The 12,726-nt window shown below is 38.8% G+C and overlaps 1 protein-coding gene across 6 annotated transcripts in view; it reads left to right on the top strand.

Annotated features, from left to right (window-relative positions):
* GAB2 (GRB2 associated binding protein 2) overlaps nt 1–12,726 on the top strand; it is a 202,899-nt gene that overhangs the window by 67,614 nt on the left and 122,559 nt on the right. Inside the window, exon 1 of one of the 6 annotated variants that reach the window (XM_009423818.5) lies at nt 8,053–8,071. The exons of the other annotated variants lie outside the window; for them this stretch is intronic. The gene's annotated coding sequence lies outside the window, so the exon portion shown is untranslated. Of the gene's footprint in view, nt 1–8,052; nt 8,072–12,726 lie in introns of those variants that run through there. 6 annotated transcript variants of the gene reach the window in all.

The following is a 12,726-nucleotide window of genomic DNA, read 5'->3' as shown; positions in this document are numbered from 1 at the left end:
ATATTTTGGCATTTTTACTCTGGGAAACCAGTGGGTGGGTGAACATGGAGGAGCCAAAAGTTAACAAAATACCAGCAAATGCTGGAGCCAAGTGAGAGGATTCTCCTCTGCTCCAGAAGCAGAGGTGTACCCCACCTCCCACTCTCCCAAGCTGCTTTGAAAAAGGCTGCTAAAACTCACCGACTTAAAAAAAATTTTTAAAAGAAAAAAAGCTCCCTTACTTGAGAGGATTTCTCAGTCCTGATGAAGGAAATCTCTAGCAGCTCTTCTTGTCCCTAGGCTATCAGGGCTTTTCCTTTCTGAGGATGCCCTAAGCACTGTAGGGAATAATAGCATTCGAAGGTAAGTTTATCTGGTCTGATGCCAGCATACATTGTTGAATCCAAATCTACCATTTACCATCGGGGTGACTTTCAATGAGTTCTTTAAACTTTCTGAGCCTGTTGTCTCATCTGTAATAGAGATAATAGTGCCTACTTCATCAAAAGTGTTAGAATTAAGTAAGATGATTTGTAACTTAGTACCAGACACCTCATTAATAATCAAATGTTTTTTGCAATACCACTCATTTTCTCACCAACTTCTATACAGCTTCCTGTTTTCCCAGTGATCATGAGATATGGGAGGTAGTAGCTTGCTAACTTGTTTCCAGTGGCAGCAGGAGTGGCAAAGGAAATTACTTTTTTTCCTTATCAACTTCAAAGGATAATTTACACACAGTGAACTATATCTGTGTACATTTAATGAGTCTCATAGGTGTCTGTCCGTACTCATGAAGCAAGTACTACATTGAAGATGTAGAACATTGGCATCATCCCCAAAAGATTCCTCTTGCCCCTTTGCAGTCTGTCCCTTCCTTTGCCCTTAGCCCCAGGCAAGCACTCCTCTGTTCTTTGTCACTCTAAATTAGTTTGCATTTTATAGGAGTACAGTATGTACACTTTTTGTGCAGCTTATTTCATTCAGCATAGTGATTTCTGGATGTGTCCATGTTGTTGCATGTATCCATGTTATTGCTGAGTAGTATTCCATTGTGTGGATATACCACCTATTGATGGACATTGGGTTTCTTGTTTCTGGCTCTTTTAAATAAAGCTGATATGAACATTCACTTGCAAATCTTTCTGTGGAGCATACATTTTCATTTCTCCCAGGTATACCCAGCAGTTGAATGGCTCAGTCATATATGGTAGATATGTGTTAAACTTTTTGAGAAACTTCCAAACTGTATTGTTTTACTTTCCTATCAACAGTGTATGTGATTTCCAGTTGCTTTACAATCTCAGAAGCACTTAGTGTGATCAGCCTTTTTAATTTTAGTCATTCTAATGGGTTTATAGGTCATGGTATTCATTGTGGTTTTCATTTGTTTCCCTGATGTCTAGTGATGTTGAGCACCATGTGCCAACTGGCATTTTGTATACTATCTTCTTTTGTCTGGTATCTGTTCAAATCTTTTGCCCATTTAAAAAATTGTGTCATTTATCTTCTTACTGAGTTGTACAAGTTCCTTTTATGATCTGGATACCAGTTCTTTGTAAGATAGAAATATATTAAACATTTCCTTCAATCTGTGAAAACATGTGAATACAACTGATCCTTGAACAAAATGGGCTTGAACTGCATGGGTCCATTTATACTTGGATTCTTTTCAGTAAAAGTGACACTGAGTGTGCTTGCCTCTCCTGCCTCCCCTTCCTCCCCTTCTACCTCTTCTGCTTCTGTCACTGCTGAGACAGCAAGTCTAACCTCTTCTTTTCCTCTTTCTCCTCAGCCTACTCAGTGTCAAGATGAAGATAAAGACCTTTATGATGATCCACTTCCACTTAATCAATACTAAATACATTTTAATCTTCCTTATGATTTTTTTCTCTATCTTTACTGTAAAAATGCAATATATAATATATAACATACTAAGTATGTGTTATTCCACTGTTTATAGTAGTTAAGTTTCAGGGGAGTCAAAAGTTGTACATGGATTTTTGACTGCATGGGAGGGAGCCATCCCCTAACCCCCATGTTGTTCAAGGTTCAACTGTATGTTCTCCCAGTTTGTGTCATGCCCTTTCCTTCTCTTAATTGTATCATTTGAGGAACAAAAGCTTTGAATTTTGATGAAGCTTAGTTTTCAGTTTTTCTTTTATGATTTATGCTTTTTGTTTACTTAAAGGTCACAAAGATTTTTCTCCTATGTTTTCTTGTAGGAGTTGTTTTAGCTTTTACATTTAGGTCTATAATCCAGTTCAAGTTAATGTTTGTATATGGTGTGAAGCAAGGGTTAATATGGGGATTATCTTTTAAGTAAGTGTCTATTATGTATCAGGAACTTTATTTCTCAAGAAATAAATGTTCTAAGATAATTATCCTTATTTTAATGATGAAGAAAAGAAGTCTCAGAAGTATTAACTTGTTCAAATCGTACAACCAAGGCTCAAGTCCATGATTGCCCAACTCCAAAGCCCATGTTCTTTCTACCTTATTATGTTGGCATTGTTTTCAACATCAGTTTGGATCCATATAAAAACGCCCAGCTGTACCCTATGAGGAGGATATAAAAATGTGAGATGGTAGTTGACACTCGGAAGACATTCATATCTCCAAACCCAACCTTATGAAATTGGCCACAGCAAGGATGTTGGGAACTAGAACCAGGGGTTTCATATCAAGCCATTTGCTTAGGTCTGTATCTCAAAAGCTTTAAATACAACTTTTTTTGGTGCCCTTTTGATAAGGAGTCTTATACTGAGCTCTTCTTCTCTTTTATAGCTGGTCCATCAGAAAGATTAAATTAAACGTTTGGCCACATGGACAGTTAATCCTTAGATCACCCAGTTGGATGGTTCATTCCCGCTGTGTTTGGTTTGATTTTTTATTTTTGGAAAACAAATAGTGAGTCAGTCTGCTTTCCCTCCCTTTCTCTGCCTCACCACTCCTTCTGGATTCTCTTAGATGCTCTGGTCATACTAGGTAAACAGTATTTTTCTTAAAATTTTCCTTGAGCCATGACAGAATCATGAGAGAGCTCCCCTGGCTCTGATACTTAATGCCCCCCTCTAAAAAGAAAGGTCTATTTGAGGCTATTCACTTTTGTCATCTTGAAAGAGTCTCTGAGTCTTACCTAGCAGGAATATTTTGTTTCTTTTCCTAAAAAAAAAAAATATATATATATATATGGAGGGGATGTAAACAGAACAGCCCATACCTCTCTGTTCTTGCTTCTCATTAATGTAGATTTGGTAAATTCTCCTTTCTCTTCTCTTCTGTTTTCTCAGGCAGCATGATGTAGGTGGGAAGAATATGGAGCTTTAAAGTGAGAAGTACCTACATTTGAATCCCAGCTCCAGTATTTACATAGCTAGCAAATCACCCAGTCTCTATGAAGTTCGATTTCCTATTCTGTAAAATGGGAATAACAAGTACTTTATGGGTTTGTTACACAGTTTCTGGCACATGTGTGTGCTTATATTATTTCCTCCTGTTCTTTTATTAGATCTCTTTCTGAAGAGTAAGGATGTGAGATGATACTCATAAAAAGTCTGAATAAGGGGGTGTTGGAAGCTTATAAAGGGTATGTTTTGAATATGGAGCCCTATTTAAGGTGCCTTAACAGATTTATTCCTTTCACTTTGGCTAATCCGGGCAGTTTGATTTCAGAGTCCAGACATGAAGGGTGAAGAATTGTAGTCATTCTGCCTGTTATTTTTAAAGTTATTTTTAATTTTTTACAGCTGTCGTGTTGATTGTCCTGAGTCTCTGTAAGCAAACTCTATTCTCTGTGATGCAATTATTTGCTAGTGAGAAGTTTATCTCATGGGCAACAGTGAGACTTAGGAAAAGAGTGGAGGAGAAAAGACAGTTTATCTGTCTAATACGGAGAGGATCAAATATAAATTGGTAGGAGAGACTGGGAAACTCTGATAACAAATTTGGGAGAGTTATACCTCTGTCTTGGGAAACAGAGCCCTGAGAAACACCAATCTTTGTGTCAGCTGGTAGGATGAGGACAGTCGGTGTCTCCCACTATCTTCTGGTTACCGTGCCTTCCAGCTGGCATCATTTTCCTCTGTTCCATGAGAATTTTCTTTGCATTTCAGTCTGGGGTGCTGGCCTCTGCCTCCTTTTTGCCTACTAAAAATTCTGTGGACTCTCAAATTAACATTTTCAAACTGGTACATTCTTTGAGATGCAGCTCAAGGCGTAGTTCTTCTAAGAAGCCTCTCCCTTGACTATTCTGCACAGTTTAATGGTGCTGAGACCACCCTAAATTATTCAGGTAGCCTTGAGAATCTGAACCTTTGAATATTTAATGAATTACAAAATGTGTGTGTTGAGGAATAGGAGTTAGCTACAGAGAGACAGATCAGAGTTAGTACCAACTAGAAGCACTTATACCTGACTTCCTTTTACCACTTTTGTCTTCTCAACTAAATTCCTAAACCTTTGCAGGATTGCCTTTCTAAAGCCAGGTGATTATATAACTCTAACAGATAAATATAGCTCTAGTTTCATCTATTTGCCCAGTCTTCATATTGTCTCTACAATTTTGGGTACAGTTTTTTGTTTTTGAGACAGGATTTCATTCCCATTGCTCAGGCTGGAGTCAATGGTGCGATACTTGACTCACTGCAACCTCCGCCTCCTGAGCTCAAGGAATCCTCCTACCTCAGCTTCGAAGTAGCTGGGACTATAGGTGCGTGCCACCACACCTAGCTAATTTTTGTATTTTTAGTAGAGACGGGGTTTTGCCATGTTGCGCGGGCTGGTCTTGAACTCCTAAGCTCAAGTGATTCACCCGCCTCCCTCCCTCCCTCCTGTGCCAGGATTACAGGCGTGTGCCACAGCACCCAGCCTGGGTACAGTTTATTTCACTTAATGTTATAAGCTTAAAAATGCTTATTATAAAATTTGTGGATAATTTAATGGCTGCAGTGTGACTCACTCATTAAACCACTTTTGTGCCACCAAGACATTGGACCCTTTGTCTTCCTAGATTTTTAAAAAAAACAGGATATTGTTGAATCATTAAAGCCTTTAGGCAAACTTGTCTTATGCCTAAAATTCTGTTTTTCCCTCTATAACTGTATACAGGATATTTTGACTGTCCAACAAGTAAGATGAAGGAATTAATTTTTTTTTCTCTTAGAAGTGTTCACTGTGTAGATGAATAACATTTACAGTTAGATCTATGAAATATCTTAGGTTTTGTTTGTGATTGATTCTAAGAATTAAACAATGAATATTCTTTGCAACACTATAGTCATGTAAATATTCACAGCATAGCTGAGTTTCATAATTTGACCCATAGGACAAAAATAAAGTTTGATGATATTAAGCCTGCAATATTTAAAGGAGAATATTCCAAACATCAAGATCAAATAGATTCTCTTTCCGTCACTTGCCACATTGTCTTTCCTTTGCATTTATACCTTGTCTTTGCTTTTTGTTTACCTTGGAATTTTTAATTGCCTTTTTTATCTTAATTGGAGATTTTTTTCCTGATTGAAGAAAAACAGCATCTGCCATTACCTTATGACTAAGATCACTTAGCTTCTTAATCATACTGTTTGTTATAGGAAAATGACTTTCATCTTGACACATTTTTCTCTAAGTCCTCAGAGTTCCTGTTCTAATTTCAAGGCCTTCATTGAAATCCTGAGTTAAATCTTTCTCACATGCCATGTCATCCTACTTCTTAAAACCCTTTTTAATTTTGCTGTAAATCATCCCTGGTAATTTGTTCAGAAAGAGTACACAGGAGTTAAACTTTCTAACTCCTTGCATATCTAAAATGTTTTGCCTAGCTGTTCTATAGACAGTCCTTCAACTCATCACCTTGATTTCTCCTCCTCTTCCTGCCATTACTCTCCTTGTTGTCTAATTCTGTGCTATTCAGTATGGTACCTTCTGGCTACCTGGTCTGTTGAGTACTTGAAATCTGGCTTATTTGAATTGAGATGTGCTGCAAGTATCAAATACACACTAGATTTTAAAGACTTAGTACAAAAGTAAAGATAAATATGTATACTATTTTTATATTGATTATATATTGAAATAATATTTTAGAAATATTAGGCTAAAATATATTAAAATTAATTTCACCTGTTTCTTTTTACATTTTAAATGTGGCCACTATAAATTTTAAAATCACATATGTGCCTCATGCTACATTTGTATTTGACAGTGCTGCTGTAATTCCCAAGAAGCAGCAGTGGCTGCCGCATACAGCCTTTCCCCATGGTCCTGAACCTGGCTTCTTTGGGTGGATTATGATACATCAGCATTGTAGTATGTCTATAATAATGTACATTTACCAATATAATCCCATCTATTTCCATCTTTTGAAAATAGTTAAAAATTGCTAGTCTGTCTTTTTGCCCTTATTCCTCTCTCCCTCTCCTTCTCTGTCTCCCTCTCCTCCCTCCCCCTCCCTCCCTCCCTCTCTCCCTCTCTCCCTCTCTCCTTCCGTCCCCTAATTACATTATTCCTTCTTGTACTACATTGCCACTTCTTTGGGGTTTGGGAGGAAAATGAATTTTCAGTCTATCAACAGGGAAGCAGAAGATTTTACTCATCTCATCACTATTTTTAACAACAGTGCAGTGGTTATCTTCATGTGTAAGTCAGTCTACATCTCGATATTTTCTCATGGTGGTTTTCTAGAAATAGATAAACTGTTCAGATTATGAATTTCTTGACTGTTGATATAGATATTGACAAGTTGATTCCTCAAAAAAGTAACTAATTTATATTCTCAGTGGGTTATTCAATAAAAGGTGGGAGCAGTTACTCAAGGGTACCTACATTCACATCTGAACCCCTTATGCGGGTCTTGTATCTCAGCTTCTGTGGAAAATTTGGCCTCTTTTCTGAATCACTAAACTTTTCTGGGCCTCTTTTATTTGTAAAACTGGGATAATCATACCCTGAAGTAATGTATGGAAAAGCTCATTGAAAGTAGTATTTTATTATTTCAGCAAGTGCTTAAGAGCCTCCTACTTGTACTAAATACATGTTCTGTACTAGGAACTATGGAGGATGTCTAAATGATGTGAACCTTGGCCTCAAAACCAATTTACAAAAAAAAAAAAAGCTACCACACAAGTCTTTTTGTGATATCTAACAAGAAGTGCAGGCCAGGCACGGTGGTTCACACCTGTAATCCCAGCACTTTGGGAGGCCGAGGCCGGCGGATCACGAGGTCAGGAGATGGAGACCATCCTGGCTAACATGGTGAAACCCCGTCTCTACTAGAAATACAAAAAATTCGCCAGGCGTGCTGGCGGGCGCCTGTAGTCCCAGCTACTCGGGAGACTGAGGCAGAAGAATGGCGTGAAACCGGGAGGCGGAGCTTGCAGTGAGCTGAGATGTGCCACTGCACTCCAGCCTGGGCGACAAAGCGAGACTCCGTCTCAAAAAAAAAAAAAAAAAGTGCAAAGTGTTGAAGGGGTTTAGAGGAGGGAGGGTTTATATTGTATTTTAAAGATCAAGGACAACAGCCTAGAGGAGGTGGCATTTAAGGTAAGCCTTGAAGAAGGAGTTTAATTTCAACAGAGTAAGGCTGGGAATAATGCGATGTGAGAATGATCTTGAGAAGAGGCACAGAGGGTAGGTTCAGGGCAGATCCGTTGATAGCATTCACTAGAGTGTAAGCAAAAGGTGAGGAAAACTGAAACTGTAGGTTGAAATTTTTGTTTCTGCGAGTATACTTATTTGCATTTGCACAGAAGGTGGTGATCCCTATATTTATTTCTGCTGTGCATCAATAGGGGAGGTGGAGATAAATAATTTCATTGTTTTGGCTCTGGCCAGAATTCATTAGGCACAGTTTGTTGTCCATAGGGAGGGGAACACAACACACACTGGCCTTTGTCTCCCTTCCACACAGGCTGGTGGAGATTCTGAGGCATTTTTAAACATTGCACTTAGCCATTCAGATGATAACTTGGATCAGAAATTTTGAGAAGTGGTGGGATGAAGAAGATCCCTGAAGAGAGGAGTAACTGAGACAAAGGAGAGGCTAGCAATAGAGAGACAAGTGAGGGAATTAGACCTTTGGTGTCATCATGAAAAGGTGAGTTTTGGGAAACAAAGAGTATGGCGGGCAAGTACCTAGCAGGTTCTGAATATTTGTTCTTTAGGAGTCACCATTTAAACAAGACCCCAAGAGTGACATTAGGTGTAACCAAAGTGAAATTGTTGACTACTTGATGAGATTCGTGAGGATAGGCATTAAATGACATCTTTTAAGAAACCATTGGCAGTCCTGGAGCTGATGACCCTAGTGCAGGATCATTATGGTTACTTCTTTCATCATCTCAATTTGATGACATATTTGAATTGAACTTAAACTATACCTACGCCTTAATCCCAGGGTCTACTAGTGATTCAGCTCAGCACATCTAAAGGCAATGATTATTCAAGAGGATTACATTGGTATCTCCTGTCACACCAGCATTTAGTATTCTATACTTATTCCCTAAATATATCTCGTTGTCATTCTCCGATATTTACCGTTTACCAATATTACCAATATGCCTAGAGCACTATGCAATTGCTCAATAAAAGTGTATTGAAGAAATGACACATAATAGGCATTCAATAAATGTTGAATGAATAAATGAATATATCCAATAAAAGCATATGCTTCCTTTATTGGATGAGAGATGTGAAACCATAGACTCAAGAATAAAGTCATGGGGTACAGGGTAAAGTAAGATAGTAGATATAATCAGGAGCTTCTAGCTGAACTGGAGTCACCTTTAATGCCAGGCACATGAACTTGACTTCATTTTATAGGCATCAAGAAAGAGCATCTTTGAATGTTGCTGAAGATGAAAAATATCTTGGGCATGGTAGTAGGGAGGTGGGAGGGAGGTTTACTGTTCCTTAAATGAGCCTTATCCCTTCCTGCTTCCATGCGGCTGATCACCATTGTGATGAGGAAAGAGATGATTTTGAGCCAGATCTGGGTTTGAGACCTAGATTTACCTTGGGCAAATTTCTTAAACTGGTTAAAGCCTTTGAGAGATACACCCTTTCCTAGGGTCATCTGTTGTGAGGTTGTGAGGTATAGATGAGAATTTATGTGTAAGTACTTAGCATGGTATCTGTCACGTGGTAAATACTTTGTTTTCTTCCTTTCCTGGGGATTTTCCTTTTCTCTCTTCCCCCAGTCTTACTAAACTCCTGCCCATCTTTTTTTTTTTTTTTTTCCTCTTCACATAAGCAGTGTAGCTTTTCCAGGGTTCCCAGATGAGACAGATATAGGCTTTCCCTTTGTTCATCTTCATTTGTGGAATTTTAGACTTTTGAAGAAAGATTTCAAAGTGATAGGAGGAATGACACAGGAAAGAGTAGAAATCTGAACAAAGTAATACTATATTTGGGAGCAGAAAAATAAGGGTCCATGAGAGGGTGTATGCACAGCGTGAATAAAGGCATCTTGTCACTTAGGGCAACATCATTGATTCTCAGCCCATCTTTGTTCATCCAGGAGGCCAAAGAAGAAGACTGTCTTGCCAGTTCCTAGAATTATCCACGAAAAAGGGGCTACTCACTCCTCTTTATTCAGTGAGAGCTAGCTACCAATCTCCCAGATAGCCCTGAGCTTTTAGAATATGATGGTATGTTTTGATTAGGATTAGGGCAGTCATTCTACAGACTTTTTCTAGGAAAACCGAGCTTGGTAAGCAGAATAGAAAACATCCAGAATGACATCAGTCTGGTAAGCTTTGAAGGAAACAACCAAAGATGGTCAACACAACTGCTTATTCTTTTATTTACCATTTCACACCTGGTGCAGTCAGGAAGCTACATTTAAAAAACAATTTTCTCTTTAAAAAGAAAAACAACCCGTAGTCAAAAAAGCACTCATTCGCTATAAAGCTGGAAGGATTCATTCATTGGAGCTGATTGTTCACATTTGTAGAATTTAGAATTTTGTGGTTGGAAAGGGCCTTAGAGTTGAATAAGGTCTTCAAAAGGAAACAAAAGGCTCTTGCTTTCTGTATGAACAGAGTTTATTCACAAGACAGTTTTCCGTGATCTATGAGGAGTGATTTCAGACAATTAGCTAATTGGTTGAGGCAGGTGACCTATCAGCTCTGTAGAGGGGATGTTTGCTCTTAGGGATCTACATAAAGAACATATCTTACACTTTCCATGACAGTCAAAAGCAGCCCCATTAATCCTCCTATGTAATGGCCAGTCATAACCACAGATGAGGAGTGCATTTCATGAGAACCTTAACAGCTGTCAACAGTTGATCACTGCCACCATCAGCTCAGTGTTGTGTGGGGCTTTGAAATATTACTGAATGATCTTCCAGTTTGTTGTATTGTAGGGCATAAGCGGCTCTCCAGATATAGTCTGCTATTTATTTTTTAAGTGTTATCAGATGCTTAGTCTGTTGAAATGACACTTGTCTATTGTATGAAAAACAAGGGCAGGACTGACTTGTGACCATCTTGAAACCCCAAATGGGTGCAAAAAAAGAAAAGAGAACAGGGAAAGTTTGGCTAGGCAAATGTTATATTTTTCTGGATTTCAACTGTGAAAGAAATTCAAAATGAAAGAAGAGTGTCATAGATTTGTCATGAAAGGAATCAGGGCCTGTCACAGTGGCTGATGCCTGTAATCTCAGCACTTTGGGAGGCCAAGACAGGTAGATCAGTTGAGGCCAGGAGTTCAAGACCAGCCTGGCCAACATGGCGAATCCCTATCTCTACTAAAAAAAAAATAGCTGGGTGTGGTGACACATGCCTATAATCCCAGTTACTCGGGAGGTTGACACACAAAAATTGCTTGAACCTGGGAGGCAGAGGTTGTAGTGAGCTGAGATCACGCCACTGCACTCCAGCCTGGGCAACGGAGTGAGATTCTGTCTCAAAAAAAAAAAAAATGTGGGGGTGTACAGGGAATCAGGAGAAGATGACCAGTATGTATGAATCAGTAAATTCAGTCTCGTTGCCCTTAGTCTAAAACCCAGTGAAATTTGGAGTCATTGTTTTTGGAGCATATTATTAAGGTGTACCCAGAATGTAAAGTTTTATGAGGAGAATGGCTGTGAGAATCATGGGATGACTGGTCCTTCAAACCAGAACAACCACAGTACTGGTCATTAAGAGATCTGGTTTTTTTGACACTGTGTGTATCCTTGTTAGTGTATTGGTTAAGGTCAGGGCTTTGGGTCTGTCAGAAATGGGATTGAATTCTGTTTTTGTCACCTACCTACTTTATAACCTTGGCCACGCACATGGTAAGCATTTATCTCAGGAATATTTTCAGTTTATGTAAGAGAAAGCGCATAGTGTGTTAAATAGTTGATTTTTCTCACATTACAAGAAGTCTAGAATAAGCAGTTCCTGCCTTTGGTGTAGACAGTCAGTGTTGCAATCAAGCATGCTTCTTCTGTCTTCCCAGCCAGCCATCTAGTGTGTTGGCTTTCAGCCTCATGGTAGCAAGAGAAGCAAAAGCTTTCCCAGGAACCTCCAAAAGATTTCTACTTATGTCTTATTATTCAGAACTGTGACATGTGGATACCTCCAGTTACCAGGAAAGTAAACATTCTATTTGCCTAGACGCTCTAATTAAGGACAAACAAGGAAAAGGGATTATGAATAGGCATTATGTTATCCAGCCAACAGTGCAGTGTCTGGCATTGAATTGAACATTGAACATTCAATGCTCTTATGATGGTGATGGTAACAGATAATTCACTTCATCCTGCTCTCCTGAAGAGTCAGGTAATATACTTAACATTTTATACTTTATGGAGTACTTTTGTAAGACATTTGATGGTGTATTGTTTTTATATGTTTAGAAGTTCCTTGCTGACTGAGCCAAAGAAAGAAGATGAACTAGGAAGGATAATGTAGTCCAGGCCTTCATACTGACCTGGCCTGGCCTCGGGTCTTTTGCTTACAAAGCTTTCTCAAACCACTCTGAGCTACAGCAGTTGTTCATGCCTCTAAACTCCTAATATTACTTCTGACTTAATGCTGTATTTGTGCTGCTTTATATTTTAAAAATGTACATGGCTTCTTAGCTAAGTTTGGAACTCCTTAATTACAGGATCTACACAGAATGTGTCTTACGGAATATAGAGAGGAACTCATTTGTGATTCATTTATTGACAAAACATTTTCTACTTCTCACCATCAGCTGCACTTGAGATAGGGTAGGGATGGGGAGTTACTAGAATGATGCTTTCTTCTTCTATGAGGGAAGACTTTTATTTTCTTTGCCTAATACTCTACCATTCTTTCTCCAACTTCCACCTTCTTTCTCTTTTCCCTGCCTGTAAGAGAACGGTGTGGGTTGTCAGGGGAGAAAACATATCATTCCATTCTTTTATTACTTTCTAGCCCCTCCTTAACTAAGTCTTGTCTGTGACATCACTGTGGGGAATTCTGCCTTACTTCCTAATAGGGCAAAAACTTCTGACCCCTCCCTGCCATTTCTGAGACTACAGCAGAATGGAAACCCCCGCAAAGTAGCTTCTGGTGCCTTTTGCGTATTGCCTTTTGCCCTGTCCTTATTTCTTTTTGGACATTTGATTTAAGAGGCAAATAGTACTAGATGAGGAAATCAAACCCACTAACTGAAATCTACACTGAGAAGCAAATGATTATCTGATCTTTTGCGGAGACCAAATGCTAAGAATGTGTTGAGATCTTGGAACCCAAAGGTATTAGATGAACATTGAGCAAGAAGCATTTAATCACA

The sequence above is a fragment of the Pan troglodytes genome, chromosome 9 (genome assembly GCF_028858775.2).
Source record: "Pan troglodytes isolate AG18354 chromosome 9, NHGRI_mPanTro3-v2.0_pri, whole genome shotgun sequence".
Taxonomy (NCBI): Eukaryota; Metazoa; Chordata; class Mammalia; order Primates; family Hominidae; genus Pan; species Pan troglodytes.
The sequence above is the reverse complement of the archived record's forward strand: the minus strand, read 5'-3'. Positions and strand labels throughout refer to the sequence as shown.